The sequence below is a fragment of the Gorilla gorilla genome, chromosome 21, assembly GCF_029281585.2.
Source record: "Gorilla gorilla gorilla isolate KB3781 chromosome 21, NHGRI_mGorGor1-v2.1_pri, whole genome shotgun sequence".
NCBI lineage: Eukaryota > Metazoa > Chordata > Mammalia > Primates > Hominidae > Gorilla > Gorilla gorilla.
This window is the reverse complement of record NC_073245.2, coordinates 81,909,503-81,927,637: the sequence shown is the minus strand read 5'-3', so window position 1 is coordinate 81,927,637 and position 18,135 is coordinate 81,909,503.

Genomic DNA, 18,135 nt, shown 5'->3' with positions numbered 1-18,135 from the left:
CTGTATAAACATGGAAATATCTACACGGCTATCTGTATGAACATGGATATATCTACACAGCCATCTGGATGAACATGGAAATATCTACACCGCTATCTGTATGAACATGGAAATATCTACACAGCTATCTGTGTAAATATGCATACATCTTCACCGCAATCTGTATAAACATGGAAATATCTACACCGCTATCTGTGTGAACATGGAAATATCTACACCGCTATCTGTTTGAACATGGAAATATCTACACCGGTATCTGCATGAAAATGGAAATATCTACAGAGCTATCTGCATATACATAGAAATATCTACACAGCTTTCTCTTTACACATGGAAATAACTACACCGCTATCTGTATGAACATGGAAATATCTACACCGCCATCTGTATGAACATGGAAATATCTGCACCGCCATCTGTATGAACATATAAATATCTACACGGCCATCTGTATTAAGATGGAGATATCTACACCGCTATTTGTATAAACATGGAAATATCTACACCGCTATCTGTAGAAACATGGAAATATCTACCCCGCTACCTGTATAAACATGGAAATATCAGCACCGCTATCTGTATGAACATGGAAATATCTACACCACTATCTGTATGAACATGGAAATATCTACACCGCTATCTGTATGAACATGGAATTATCTTCACCGCCATCTGTATGAACATGGATATATCTACACAGACATCTGGATGAACATGGAAATATCTACACCGCTATCTGTATGAACATGGAAATAGCTACACAGCTATCTGTATGAACATGGAAATATCTACACCGCTATCTGTATGAACAGGGAAATATCTACACTGCTATCTGTATGAACATGGAAATATCTACACCGCTATCTGTATGAACATAGATATATCTACACAACCATCTGGATGAACATGGAAATATCTACACCGCTATCTGTATGAACGTGGAAATAGCTACACCGCTATCTTTTTGAACATGGAAATATCTAAACCGCTATCTGCATGAAAATGGAAATATCTACACAGCTATCTGCATATACCTGGAAATATCTGCACAGCTATCTCTTTACACATGGAAATAACTGCACCGCTATCTGTATGAACATGGAAATATCTGCACAGCCATCTGTATGAACATATAAACGGCTACACCGCCATCTGTATTAAGATGGAGATATCTACACCGCTATCTGTATAAACATGGAAATGTCTACACCGCTATCTGTATAAACATGGAAATATCAGCACCGCTATCTGCATGAACATGGAAATATCAGCCCCTCTATCTGTATGAACATGGAAATATCTACACCGCTATCTGTATGAACATGGAAATATCTACACCGCTAGATGTATGAACATGGAATTATCTTCACCGCCATCTGTGTGAACATGGATATGTCTACACAGCCATCTGGAGGAACATGGAAATATCTACACCGCTATCTGTATGAACATGGAAATAGCTACTCCGCTATCTGTATGAACATGGAAATATCTGCACCGCCATCTGTATGAACATATAAATATCTACACCGCCATCTGTATTAAGATGGAGATATCTATACCGCTATCTGTATAAACATGGAAATATCTACACCGCTATCTGTATAAACATGGAAATATCTACACCACTATCTGTATAAACATGGAAATATCTACACCGCTACCTGTATAAACATGGAAATATCAGCACCGCTATCTGTATGAACATGGAAATATCTACACCGCTATCTGTATGAACATTGAAATATCTACACCGCTATCTGTATGAACATGGAAATATCTAAACTGCTATATGTATGAACATGGAAATATCTACACCGCTATCTGTTTGAACATGGAAATATCTACACCACTGTCTGCATGAAAATGTAAATATCTACACAGAAATCTGTATATACATGGAAATATCTACACAGCTATCTCTTTACACATGGAAATAACTACACCGCTATCTCTAAAAATATGGAAATATCTACACCGCCATCTGTATGAACATGGAAATATCTGCACCGCCATCTGTATGAACATATAAATATCTACACCGCCATCTGTATTAAGAAGGAGATATCTGCACCGCTATCTGTATAAACCTGGAAATATCTACACCGCTATCTGTATAAACATGGAAATATCTACACCGCTACCTGTATAAACATGGAAATAGCACAGTTATCTGTATGAATATGGAATTATCTACACCGCTATCTGTACGAACATGGAAATATATACACCGCTGTCTGTATGAACATGGAAATAGCTACACCGCTATCTGAACATGGAAATATCTACACCACTATCTGTATGAACATGGAAATAACTACACCGCTATCTGTATGAACATGGATATATCTACACAGCCATCTGGATGGACATGGAAATATCTAAACCGCTATCTGTATGAACATGGAAATATCTACACCGCTATCTGTGTAAATATGCATACATCTTCACCGCTATCTGTATAAACATGGAAATATCTACACCGCTATCTGTATGAACATGGAAATATCTACACCTCTGTTTGAACTTGGAAATATCTAAACCGCTATCTGCATGAAAATGGAAATATCTACAGAGCTATCTGCATATACATGGAAATATCTACACAGCTATCTCTTTACCAATGGCAATAACTACACCGCTATCTGTATGAACATGGAAATATCTGCACCGCCATCTGTATGAACATATAAATATCTACACCGCCATCTGTATTAAGATGGAGATATCTACACCGCTATCTGTATGAACATGGATATGACTACAAAGCCATCTGGATGAACATGGAAATATCTACACCGCTGTCTGTATGAACATGGAAATATCTACACCGCTATCTGTTTGAACATGGAAATATCTACACCGCTGTCTGCATGAAAATGGAAATATCTACACAGCTATCTGCATATACATGGAAATATCTACACAGCTATCTCTTTACACATGGAAATAACTACACCGCTATCTCTAAAAACATGGAAATATCTACACCGCCATCTGTATGAACATGGAAATATCTTCACTGCCATCTGTATGAACATATAAATATCTACACCGCCATCTGTATTAAGGAGATATCTACACCGCTATCTGTATAAACATGGAAATATCTACACCGCTATGTGTATATACATGGAAATATCTACACCTCTATCAGTATAAAAATGGAAATATCAGCACCGCTATCAGTATGAACATGGAAATATCTGCACCGCCATCTGTATGAACATGGAAATATCTACACCGCTATCTGTGTGAACATGGAGATATCTACACCGCTATCTGTATGAACATGGAAATATCTACACCGCCATCTGTATGAACATGGAAATATCTGCACCGCCATGTGTATGAACATATAAATATCTGCACCGCCATCTTTATTAAGAAGGAAATATCTACACCGCTATCTGTATAAACATCGAAATATCTACACTGCTATCTGTATAAACATGGAAATATCTACACCGCTATCTGTATAAACATGGAAATATCTACACCGCTACGTGTATAAACATGGAAATATCTGCACCGCTATCAGTATGAACATGGAAATATCTACACCGCTATCTGTATGAACATGGAAATATCTACACCGCTATCTGTATGAACATGGAAATAACTTAACCGCCAAAAGTATGAACATGGATATATCTACACAGCCATCTGTATGATCATGGAAATATCTACACCGCTATATGTATGAACATGGAAATATCTACACCGCTATCTGTATGAACATGGAAATATCTTCACCGCCATCTGTATGAACATGGATATGTCTACACAGCCATCTGGATGAACATGGAAATATCTACACCGCGATCTGTATGAACATGGAAATATCTGCACTGCCATCTGTATGAACATATAAATATCTACACCGCCATCTGTATTAAGATGGAGATATCTTCACCGCTATCTGTATAAACTTGGAAATATCTACACCGCTATCTGTATAAACATGGGAATACCTACACTGCTACCTGTATAAACATGGAAATATCAGCACTGCTATCTGTATGAACCTGGAAATATCTACACCGCTATATCAATGAACATGGAAATATCTACACCGCTATCTGTATGAACATGGATATATCTACACAGCCATCTGGATGAACATGGAAATATCTACACCGCTATCTGCATGAACATGGAAATATCTACACCGCTATTTGTGTAAACATGCATACATCTTCACCGCAATCTGCAAAAGCATGGAAATAGCTACACCGCTATCTGAATGAACATGGAAATATCTACAACGCTATCTGTTTGATCATGGAAATATCTAAACCGCTATCAGCATGAAAATGGAAATGTCTACACAGCTATCTGCATATACATGGAAATATCTACACAGCTATCTCTTTACACATGGAAATAACTACACCGCTATCTGTATGAACATGGAAATATCTAAACAGCCATCTGTATGAACACGGAAATATCTGCACCGCAATCTGTATGAACATATAAATATCTACACCGCCATCTGTATTAAGAAGGAGATATCTACAACGCTATCTGTATAAACATGGATATATCTACACCGCTCTCTGTATAAACATGGAAATATCTACACTGCTACCAGTATAAACATGGAAATATCTAATCCGCTACCTGTACAAACATGGAAATATCAGCACAGCTATCTGTATGAACATGGAAATATCAGCCCCTCTATCTGTATGAACATGGAAATATCTACACCGCTATCTCTATGAACATGGAAATATCTACACCGCTATCTGTTTGAACATGAAAATCTCTAAACCGCTATCTGCATGAAAATGGAAATATCCACACAGCTATCTGCATATACATGGAAATATCTACACAGCTATCTCTTTACACATGGAAATAACTACACCGGTATCTGTATGAACATGGAAATATCTTCACCGCCATCTGTATGAACATGGATATATCTTCACAGCCTCCTGGATGAACATGGAAATATCTACACTGCTATCTGTATGAACATGGAAATATTTGCACTGCTATCTGTATGAACATGGAAATATATACACCGGTATCAGTATGAACATGGAAATAGCTACACCGCTATCTGTATGAACATGGAGATATCTACACCGCTATCTGTATGGACATGGAAATATCTTCACCGCCATCGGTATGAACATGGATATATCTACGCAGCCATCTGGATGAACATGGAAATATCTACACCGCTATCTGTATGAACATGGAAATATCTACACCGCTATCTGTATGAACATGGATATATCTACACAGCACTCTGTATGAACATGGAAATCTCCACACTGCTATCTGTGTAAACATGCATACATCTTCACCGCTGTCTGTAAAAACTTGGAAATATCTACACCGCTATCTGTATGAACATGGAAATATCTACACCGCTATCTGTTTGAACATGAAAATCTCTAAACCGCTATCTGCATGAAAATGGAAATATCCACACAGGTATCTGCATATACATGGAAATATCTACACAGCTATCTCTTTACACATGGAAATAACTACACCGCTATCTGTATGAACATGGAAATATCTTCACCGCCATCTGTATGAACATGGATATATCTTCACAGCCTCCTGGATGAACATGGAAATATCTGCACCGCCATCTGTATGAACATATAAATATCTACACCGCCATCTGTATTAAGATGGAGATATCTACTGCTATCTGAATAAACATGGAAATATCTACACTGCTACCTGTATAAACATGGAAACATCAGCACCGCTATCTGCATAAACATGGAAATATCAGCACCGCTATCTGTATGAACATGGAAATATCTACACCGCTATCTGTATGAACATGGAAATATCTACACCGCTATCTGTATGAACATGGAAATATCTACACCGCTATCTGTATGAAAATGGAAATAACTACACCGCTATCTGTTTGAACATGTAAATATCTACACCGCTATCTGTATGAAAATGGAAATATCTACAAAGCTATCTGCATATACATGGAAATATCTACACAGCTATCTCTTTACACATGGAAATAACTACACCGCTATATCTATAAACATGGAAATATCTACACCGCCATCTGTATGAACATGGAAATATCTTCACTGCCATCTGTATGAACATATAAATATCTACACTGCCATCTGTATTAAGGAGATATCTACACCGCTATCTGTATAAACATGGAAATATCTACACCGCTATCTGTATAAACATGGAAATATCTACACCGCTATCTGTATAAAAATGGAAATATCAGCACCGCTATCAGTATGAACATGGAAATTTCTGCACCGCCATCTGTATGAACATGGAAATATCTACACCGCTATCTGTGTGAACATGGAGATATCTACACCGCTATCTGTATGAACATGGAAATATCTACACCGCCATCTGTATGAACATGGAAATATCTGCACTGCCATCTGTATGAACATATGAATATCTACACCGCCATCTGTATTAAGATGGAGATATCTTCACCGCTATCTGTATAAACTTGGAAATATCTACACCGCTACCTGTATAAACATGGAAATATCTACACTGCAATCTCAATGAACATGGAAATATCTACACCGCTATCTGTATGAACATGGATATATCTACACAGCCATCTGCATGAACTTGGAAATATCTACACCGCTATTTGTTTAAACATGCATACATTTTCACCGCAATCTGCAAAAGCATGGAAATAGCTACCCCGCTATCTGAATGAACATGGAAATATCTGCACCGCTATCTGTTTGATCATGGAAATATGTAAACCGCTATCAGCATGAAAATGGAAATATCTACACCGCTATCTGCATATACATGGAAATATCTACACAGCTATCTCTTTACACATGGAAATAATTACACCGCTATCTGTATGAACATGGAAATATCTACACAGCTATCTGTATGAACATGGAAATATCTGCACCGCCATCTGTATGAACATATAAATATCTACACCGCCATCTGTATTAAGAAGGAGATATCTACACACCTATCTGTATAAACATGGATATATCTACACCGCTCTCTGTATAAACATGGAAATATCTACACTGCTACCTGTATAAACATGGAAATATCTAAACCGCTACCTGTATAAACATGGAAATAGCACCGCAATCTGTATGAACATGGAAATATCAGCCCCTCTATCTGTATGAACTTGGAAATATCTACACCGCTATCTCTATAAACATGGAAATATCTACACCGCTATCTGTTTGAACATGGAAATATCTAAACCGCTATCTGCATGAAAATGGAAATATCCACACAGCTATCTGCATAGACATGGAAATATCTACACAGCTATCTCTTTACACATGGAAATAACTACACCGCTATCTGTATGAACATGGAAATATCTACACCGCTATCTGTATGAACATAGAAAAATCTACACCGCTACCTGTATGAACATGGAAATATCTATACCGCTATCTGTATGAACACGGAAATATCTACACCGCTGTCTGTATGAACATGGAAATATCTACACCGCTATCTGAACATGGAAATATCTACACCGACATCTGTATGAACATGGAAATATCTGCACCGCCATCTGTATGAACATATAAATATCTACACCAACATCTGTATTAAGATGGAGATATCTATACCGCTATCTGTATTAACATGGAAATATCTGCACCGCTATCTGTATGAACATGGAAATATCTACACCGCTATCTGTGTAAACATGCATACATCTTCACCACTATCTGTATAAACATGGAAATATCTACACCGCTATCTGTATGAACATGGAAATATCTACACCGCTCTCTCTATGAACATGGAAATATCTACACCGCTATCTGTTTGAACATGGAAATATCTAAAACGCTATCTGCATGAAAATGGAAATGTCTACATAGCTATCTGCATATACATGGAAATATCTACACAGCTATCTCTTTACACACGGAAATAACTACACCGCTATCTGTATGAACATGGAAATATCTTCACTGCCATCTGTATGAACATGGATATATCAACAGAGCCATCTGGATGAACATGGAAATATCTACACCGCTATCTGTATAAACATGCATACATCTTCACCGCTATCTGTATAAACATGGAAATATCTACACTGCTATCTGCATGAACATGGAAATATCTACACCGCTATCTGAACATGGAAATATCTACACCGCTATCTGCATGAAAATGGAAATATCTACACAGCGATCTGCATATACATGGAAATATCTACAAAGCTATCTCTTTACACATGGAAATAACTACAGCGCTATCTCTATATACATGCAAATATCTACACTGCCATCTGTATGAACATGGAAATATCTGCACCGACATCTGTATGAAGATATAAATATCTACACCCCAATGTATATTAAGATGGAGATATCTACACCGCTATATGTATAAACATGGAAATATCTACACGGCTATCTGTATAAACATAGAAATATCTACACCGCTATCTGTATAAACATGGAAATATTTACACCGCTACCTGTATAAACATGGAAATATCAGCACCGCTATCTGTATGAACACGGAAATATCTGCACCGCTATCTCTATGAACATGGAAATATCTACACCGCTATCTGTATGAACATGGAAATAGCTACACCGCTATCTGTATGAACATGGAAATATCTACACCACTACCTGTATGAACATGGAAATATCTACACCGCTATCTGTATGAACATGGATATATCTACACAGCAATCTGGATGAACATGGAAATATCTTCACCGCTATCTGTATGAACATGAAAATATCTACACCGCTATCTGTGTAAATATGCATACATCTTCACCGCAATCTGTATAAACATGGAAATATCTTCACCGCTATCTGAATGAATATGGAAATGTCTACACCGCTATCTGTTTGATCATGGAAATATCTACACCGCTATCTGCATGAAAATGGAAATATCTACAGAGCTATCTGCATATACATGGAAATATCTACACAGGTATCTCTTTACACATGGAAATAACTACACCGCTATCTGTATGAACATGGAAATATCTACACCGCCATCTGTATGAACATGGAAATATCTGCACCGCCATCTGTATGAACATATAAATATCTACACGGCCATCTGTATTAAGATGGAGATATCTACACCGCTATCAGTATAAACATGGAAATATCTACACCGCTATCTGTATAAACATGGAAATATCAGCACCGCTATCTGTATGAACCTAGAAATATCAGCCCCTCTATCTGTATGAACATGGAAATACCTACACCGCTATCTGTATGAACATGGAAATATCTACACCGCTAGATGTATAAACATGGAATTATCTTCACTGCCATCTGTATGAACATGGATATGTCTACACAGCCATCTGGATGAACATGGAAATATCTACACCGCTATCTGTATGAACATGGAAATATCTGCACCGCCATCTGCATGTACATAGAAATATCTACTCCGCCATCTGTATTAAGATGGAGATATCTGCACCGCTACCTGTATAAACATGGAAATATCTACACCGCTATCTGTATAAACATGAAAATATCTACACCGCTATTTGTATAAACATGGAAATATCTACACTGCTACCTGTATAAACTTGGAAATATCAGCACCGCTATCTGTATGAACATGGAAATATCTACACCGCAATCTGTATTAACATGGAAATATCTACACCGCTAACTGTATGAACATGGAAATATATACACCGCTATCTGTATGAACATGGAAATATCTACACCGCTATCTGTTTGAACATGGAAATATCTACACCGCTGTCTGCATGAAAATGGAAATATCTACACAGCTATCTGAATATACATGGAAATATCTACACAGCTATCTCTTTACACATGGAAATAACTACACCGCTATCTCTATAAACATGGAAATATCTTCACCGCCATCTGTATGAACATGGAAATATCTTCACAGCCATCTGTATGAACATATATATATGTACACCGCCATCTGTATTAAGAAGGAGATATCTACACCGCTATCTGTATAAACATGGAAATATCTACACCGCTATCTGTATAAACATGGAAATATCAGCACCGCTATCTGTATGAACATGGAAATATCTGCACCGCTATCTGTATGAACATGGAAATATCTACACCGCTATCTGTATGAACATGGAAATATATTCACCGCCATCTGTATGAACATGGATATATCTACACAGCCAACTGTACGAACATGGAAATATCTACACCGCTATCTGTATGAACATGGAAATATCTACACCGCTATCTGTATGAACATGGAAATATCTTCACCGCCATCTGTATGAACATGGATGTGTCTACACAGCCATCTGGATGAACATGGAAATATCTACACCGCGATCTGTATGAACATGGAAATATCTACACCGCTATCTGTGTAAACTTGCATACGTTTCACCGCTATCTGTATAAACATGGAAATATCTACACCGCTATCTGTATGAACATGGAAATATCTACACCGCTATCTGTTTGAACATGGAAATATCTAAACCGCTATCTGCATGAAAATAGAAATATATACACAGCTATCTGCTTATACATGGAAATATCTACAAACCTATCTCTTTACAAATGGAAATAACTAAACCGCTATCTCTATAAACATGGAAATATCTACACCGCCATCTGTATGAACATGGAAATATCTGCACTGCCATCTGTATGAACATATAAATATCTACACCGCCATCTGTATTAAGATGGAGATATCTTCACCGTTATCTGTATAAACTTGGAAATATCTACACCGCTGTCTTTATAAACCTGGAAATATCTACACCGCTATCTGTATAAACATGGAAATATATACATCGCTACCTGTAAACATGGAAATATCAGCACCGCTATCTGTATGAACATGGAAATATCTACACCGCTATCTCTAAGAACATGGAAGTATCTACACCGCTATCTGCATGAACATGGAAATAGCTACACCGCTATCTGTACGAACATGGAAATATATACACTTCTATCTGTAGGAACATGAAAATATCTACACCGCTATCTGTATGAACATGGATATATCTACACAGCCATCTGGATGAACATGGAAATATCTACACCGCTATCTGTATGAACATGGAAATATCTACACCACTATCTGTGTAAATATGCATACATCTTCACCGCAATCTGTATAAACATGGAAATATCTACACATCTATCTGTATGAACATGGAAATATCTACACCGCTATCTGTTTGAACATGGAAATATCTACACCGCTATCTGTGTAAACATGCATACATCTTCACCGCTATCTGTATAAACATGGAAATATCTACACTGCTATCTGTATGAACATGGAAATATCTACAACGCTATCTGTATGAACATGGAAATATCTACACCGCTATCTGTTTTAACATGGAAATATCTAAACCGCTATCTGCATGAAAATGGAAATATCAACACTGCTATCTGTATATACATGGAAATATCTACACAGCTATCACTTTACACATGGAAATAACTACACCGCTATCTGTATGAACATGGAAATAAGTACACCGCCATCTGCATGAAGATGGAAATATCTGCACCGCCATCTTTATGAAGATATAAATATCTACAACCCCATCTATATTAAGATGGAGATATCTACACCGCTATCTGTATAAACTTGGAAATATCTACACCGCTATATGTATAAACATGGAAATATCTACACCGCTATCTGTATAAACATGGAAATATCTACACCGCTACCAGTATAAACATGGAAATATCAGCACCGCTATCTGTATGAACATGGAAATATCTACACCGCTATCTCTATGAACATGGAAATATCTACACCGCTATCTGTATGTACATGGAAATAGCTACACCGCTATCTGTATGAACATGGAAATATCTACACCACTACCTGTATGAAAATGGAAGTATCTACACCGCTATCTGTATGAACATGGATATATCTACACAGCCATCTGTATGAACATGGAAATATCTACACCGCTATCTGTGTAAATATGCATACATCTTCACTGCAATCTGTATAAAGATGGAAATATCTACACCGCTATCTGTATGAACATGGAAATATCTACACCGCTATCTGTTTGAACATGGAAATACCTACACCGCTATCTGTGTAAACATGCATACAACTTCACCGCTATCTGTATAAACATGGAAATATCTACACTGCTATCTGTATGCAAATGGAAATATCTACACCGCTATCTGTATGAACATGGAAATATGTACACGGCTACCTGTATGAACATGGAAATATCTACACCGCTATCTGTGTGAACATGGATATATCTACACAGCCATGTGGATGAACATGGAAATATCTACACCGCTATCTGTATGAACATGGAAATATCTACACCGTTATCTGTATGAACATGGACATAACTACACAGCCATCTGGATGAACATGGAAATATCTACACCGCTATCTGTATAAACATGGAAATATCTACACCGCTATCTGTATAAACATGGAAATATCTACACCGCTACCTGTATAAACATGGAAATATCAGCACCGCTATCTGTATGAACATAGAAATATCTACACCGCTATCTGTATGAACATGGAAATATCTACACCGCTATCTGTATGAACATGGAAATATCTACACCGCTATCTGTGTAAATATGCATACATCTTCACCGCAATCTGTATAAACATGGAAATACCTACGCCGCTACCTGTATGAACATGGAAATATCTACACCGCTATCTGTATGAACATGGAAATATCTACACTGCTATCTGTATGAACATGGAAATATCTACACCGCTATCTCTATGAACATGGAAATATCTACACCGCTATCTGTATGAACATGGAAATATCTACACCGCTATCAGTTTGAACATGGAAATATCTACACCGCTGTCTGCATGAAAATGGAAATATCTACACAGCTATCTGCATATACATGGAAATATCTACACAGCTATCTCTTTACACATGGAAATAACTACACCGCTATATAAACATGGAAATATCTACACCGCTATCTGTTTGAACATGGAAATATCTAAACTGCTATCTGCATGAAAATGGAAATATGTACACAGCTATCTGCATATATATGGAAATATCTACACAGCTATCTCTTTACACATGGAAATAACTACACCGCTATCTGTACGAACATGGAAATATCTTCACCGCCATTTGTATGAACATGGATATATCTACACAGCTATCTGGATGATCATGGAAATATCTACACCGCTATCTGTATGAACATGGAAATATCTTCACCGCCATCTGTATGAACATGGATATGTCTACACAGCCATCTGGATGAACATGGAAATATCTACACCACTACCTGTATGAACATGGAAAAATCTACACCGCTATCTGTATGAACATGGATATATCTACACAGCAATCTGGATGAACATGGAAATATCTTCACCGCTATCTGTATGAACATGAAAATATCTACACAGCTATCTGTGTAAATATGCATACATCTTCACCGCAATCTGTATAAACATGGAAATATCTTCACCGCTATCTGAATGAATATGGAAATGTCTACACCGCTATCTGTTTGATCATGGAAATATCTACACCGCTATCTGCATGAAAATGGAAATATCTACAGAGCTATCTGCATATACATGGAAATATCTACACAGGTATCTCTTTACACATGGAAATAACTACACCGCTATCTGTATGAACATGGAAATATCTACACCGCCATCTGTATGAACATGGAAATATCTGCACCGCCATCTGTATGAACATATAAATATCTACACGGCCATCTGTATTAAGATGGAGATATCTACACCGCTATCAGTATAAACATGGAAATATCTACACCGCTATCTGTATAAACATGGAAATATCAGCACCGCTATCTGTATGAACCTAGAAATATCAGCCCCTCTATCTGTATGAACATGGAAATACCTACACCGCTATCTGTATGAACATGGAAATATCTACACCGCTAGATGTATAAACATGGAATTATCTTCACTGCCATCTGTATGAACATGGATATGTCTACACAGCCATCTGGATGAACATGGAAATATCTACACCGCTATCTGTATGAACATGGAAATATCTGCACCGCCATCTGCATGTACATAGAAATATCTACTCCGCCATCTGTATTAAGATGGAGATATCTGCACCGCTACCTGTATAAACATGGAAATATCTACACCGCTATCTGTATAAACATGAAAATATCTACACCGCTATTTGTATAAACATGGAAATATCTACACTGCTACCTGTATAAACTTGGAAATATCAGCACCGCTATCTGTATGAACATGGAAATATCTACACCGCAATCTGTATTAACATGGAAATATCTACACCGCTAACTGTATGAACATGGATATATATACACCGCTATCTGTATGAACATGGAAATATCTACACCGCTATCTGTTTGAACATGGAAATATCTACACCGCTGTCTGCATGAAAATGGAAATATCTACACAGCTATCTGAATATACATGGAAATATCTACACAGCTATCTCTTTACACATGGAAATAACTACACCGCTATCTCTATAAACATGGAAATATCTTCACCGCCATCTGTATGAACATGGAAATATCTTCACAGCCATCTGTATGAACATATATATATGTACACCGCCATCTGTATTAAGAAGGAGATATCTACACCGCTATCTGTATAAACATGGAAATATCTACACCGCTATCTGTATAAACATGGAAATATCAGCACCGCTATCTGTATGAACATGGAAATATCTGCACCGCTATCTGTATGAACATGGAAATATCTACACCGCTATCTGTATGAACATGGAAATATATTCACCGCCATCTGTATGAACATGGATATATCTACACAGCCAACTGTATGAACATGGAAATATCTACACCGCTATCTGTATGAACATGGAAATATCTACACCGCTATCTGTATGAACATGGAAATATCTTCACCGCCATCTGTATGAACATGGATGTGTCTACACAGCCATCTGGATGAACATGGAAATATCTACACCGTGATCTGTATGAACATGGAAATATCTACACCGCTATCTGTGTAAACTTGCATACGTTTCACCGCTATCTGTATAAACATGGAAATATCTACACCGCTATCTGTATGAACATGGAAATATCTACACCGCTATCTGTTTGAACATGGAAATATCTAAACCGCTATCTGCATGAAAATAGAAATATATACACAGCTATCTGCTTATACATGGAAATATCTACAAACCTATCTCTTTACAAATGGAAATAACTAAACCGCTATCTCTATAAACATGGAAATATCTACACCGCCATCTGTATGAACATGGAAATATCTTCACCGCCATCTGTATGAACATGGATATGTCTACACAGCCATCTGGATGAACATGGAAATATCTACACTGCTATCTGCATGAACATGGAAATATCTACACCGCTATTTGTTTGAACATGGAAATATCTACACCGCTATCTGCATGAAAATGGAAATATCTACACTGCTACCTGCATATTCATGGAAATATCTACACAGCTATCTCTTTACACATGGAAATAACTACACCGCTATCTCTATGAACATGGAAATATCTACACCGCCATCTGTATGAACATGGAAATATCTGCACCGCCAACTGTATGAACATATAAATATCTACACCGCCATCTGTATTAAGTTGGAGATATCTACACCGCTATCTGTATAAACATGGAAATATCAGCACCGCTATATGTATGAACATGGAAATATCTACACCACTATCTGTATGAACATGGAATTATCTTCACCGCCATCTGTATGAACATGGATATATCTACACAGCCATCTGGATGAACATGGAAATATCTACACCGCTATCTGTATGAACATGGAAATAGCTACACAGCTATCTGTATGAACATGGAAATATCTACACCGCCATCTGTATGAACATGGATATTTCTACACCGCCATCTGTATGAACATGGAAATATCTGCACCGCCATCTGTATGAACATATAAATACACCGCCATCTGTATTAAGATGGAGATACCTACACCGCTATCTGTATAAACCTGGAAATATCTACACCGCTATCTGTATAAACATGGAAATATCTACACCGCTATCTGTATAAACATGGAAATATCTAAACTGCTACCTGTATAAACATGGAAATATCAGAACCGCTATCTGTATGAACATGGAAATATCTACACCGCTATCTGTATGAACATGGAAATATCTACACCGCTATCTGTATGAACATGGAAATAGCTACACAGCTATCTGTATGAACAAGGAAATATCTACACCACTACCTGTATGAACATGGAAATATCTACACCGCTATCTGTATGAACATGGATATATCTACACAGCCATCTGGATGAACATGGAAATATCTACACCGCTATCTGTATGAACGTTGAAATATGTACACTGCTATCTGTGTAAACATGCATACATCTTCAGCGCTATCTGTATAAACACAGAAATATCTACACCGCTATCTGTATGAACATGGAAATATCTACACCGCTATCTCTTTGAACATGGAAATATCTAAACCGCTATCTGCATGAAAATGGAAATATCTGCACAGCAATTTGCATATACATGGAAATATCTGCACAGCTATCTCTTTACACATGGAAATAACTACACCGCTATCTGTATGAACATGGAATTATCTACACCGCCATCTGTATGAACATGGAAATATCTGCACCGCCAACTGTATGAACATATAAATATCTACACTGCCATCTTTATTAAGATGGAGATATCTACACCGCTATCTGTATAAACATGGAAATATCTACACCGCTATCTGTATAAACATGGAAATATCTACACCGCTACCTGTATAAACATGGAAATATCAGCACCGCTATCTGTATGAACATGGAAATATCTACACCGCTATCTGTATGAACATGGAAATATCTACACCGCTATCTGTATGAACATGGAAATATCTACACCGCTATCTGTATGAACATGGAAATATCTACACCGCTATCTGTTTGAACATGGAAATATCTACACCGCTGTCTGCATGAAAATGGAAATACCTACACAGCGATCTGCATATACATGGAAATATCTACAAAGCTATATCTTTACACATGGAAATAACTACAGCGCTATCTCTATAAACATGGAAATATATACTACACCATCTGTATGAACATGGAAATATCTGCACCGCCATCTGTATGAACATATAAATATCTACACCGCCATCTATATTAAGATGGAGATATCTACACCGCTATCTGTATATACTTGGAAATATCTACACCGCTATCTGTATAAACATGGAAATAACTACACGGCTATCTGTATAAACATGGAAATATCTACACCGCTACCTGTATAAACATTTAAATATCTACACCACTATCTGCATGAAAATGGAAATACCTACACAGCGATCTGCATATACATGGAAATATCTACAAAGCTATATCTTTACACATGGAAATAACTACAGCGCTATCTCTATAAACGTGGAAATATATACTCCACCATCTGTATGAACATGGAAATATCTGCACCGCCATCTGTATGAACATATAAATATCTACACCGCCATCTATATTAAGATGGAGATATCTACACCGCTATCTGTATAAACTTGGAAATATCTACACGGCTATCTGTATAAACATGGAAATATCTACACAGCTATCTGTATAAACATGGAAATATCTACACCGCTACCTGTATAAACATTTAAATATCAGCACCGCTATCTGTATGAACATGGAAATACCTACACCGCTATCTCTATGAACATGGAAATATCTACACCACTATCTGTATGAACATGGAAATAGCTACACCGCTATCTGAATGAACATGGAAATATCTACACCACTACCTGTATGAACATGGAAATATCTACACCTCTATCTCTATGAACATGGATATATCTACACAGCCATCTGGATGAACATGGAAATATCTACACCGCTATCTGTTTGAACATGTAAATATCTACACCGCTATCTGCATGAAAGTGGAAATATCTACACAGCTATCTGCATATACATGGAAATATCTACACAGCTATCTGTATAAACATGGAAATATCAGCACCGCTATCTGTATGAATATGAAAATATCTACACCGCTATCTGTATGAACATGGAAATATCTACACCGCTATC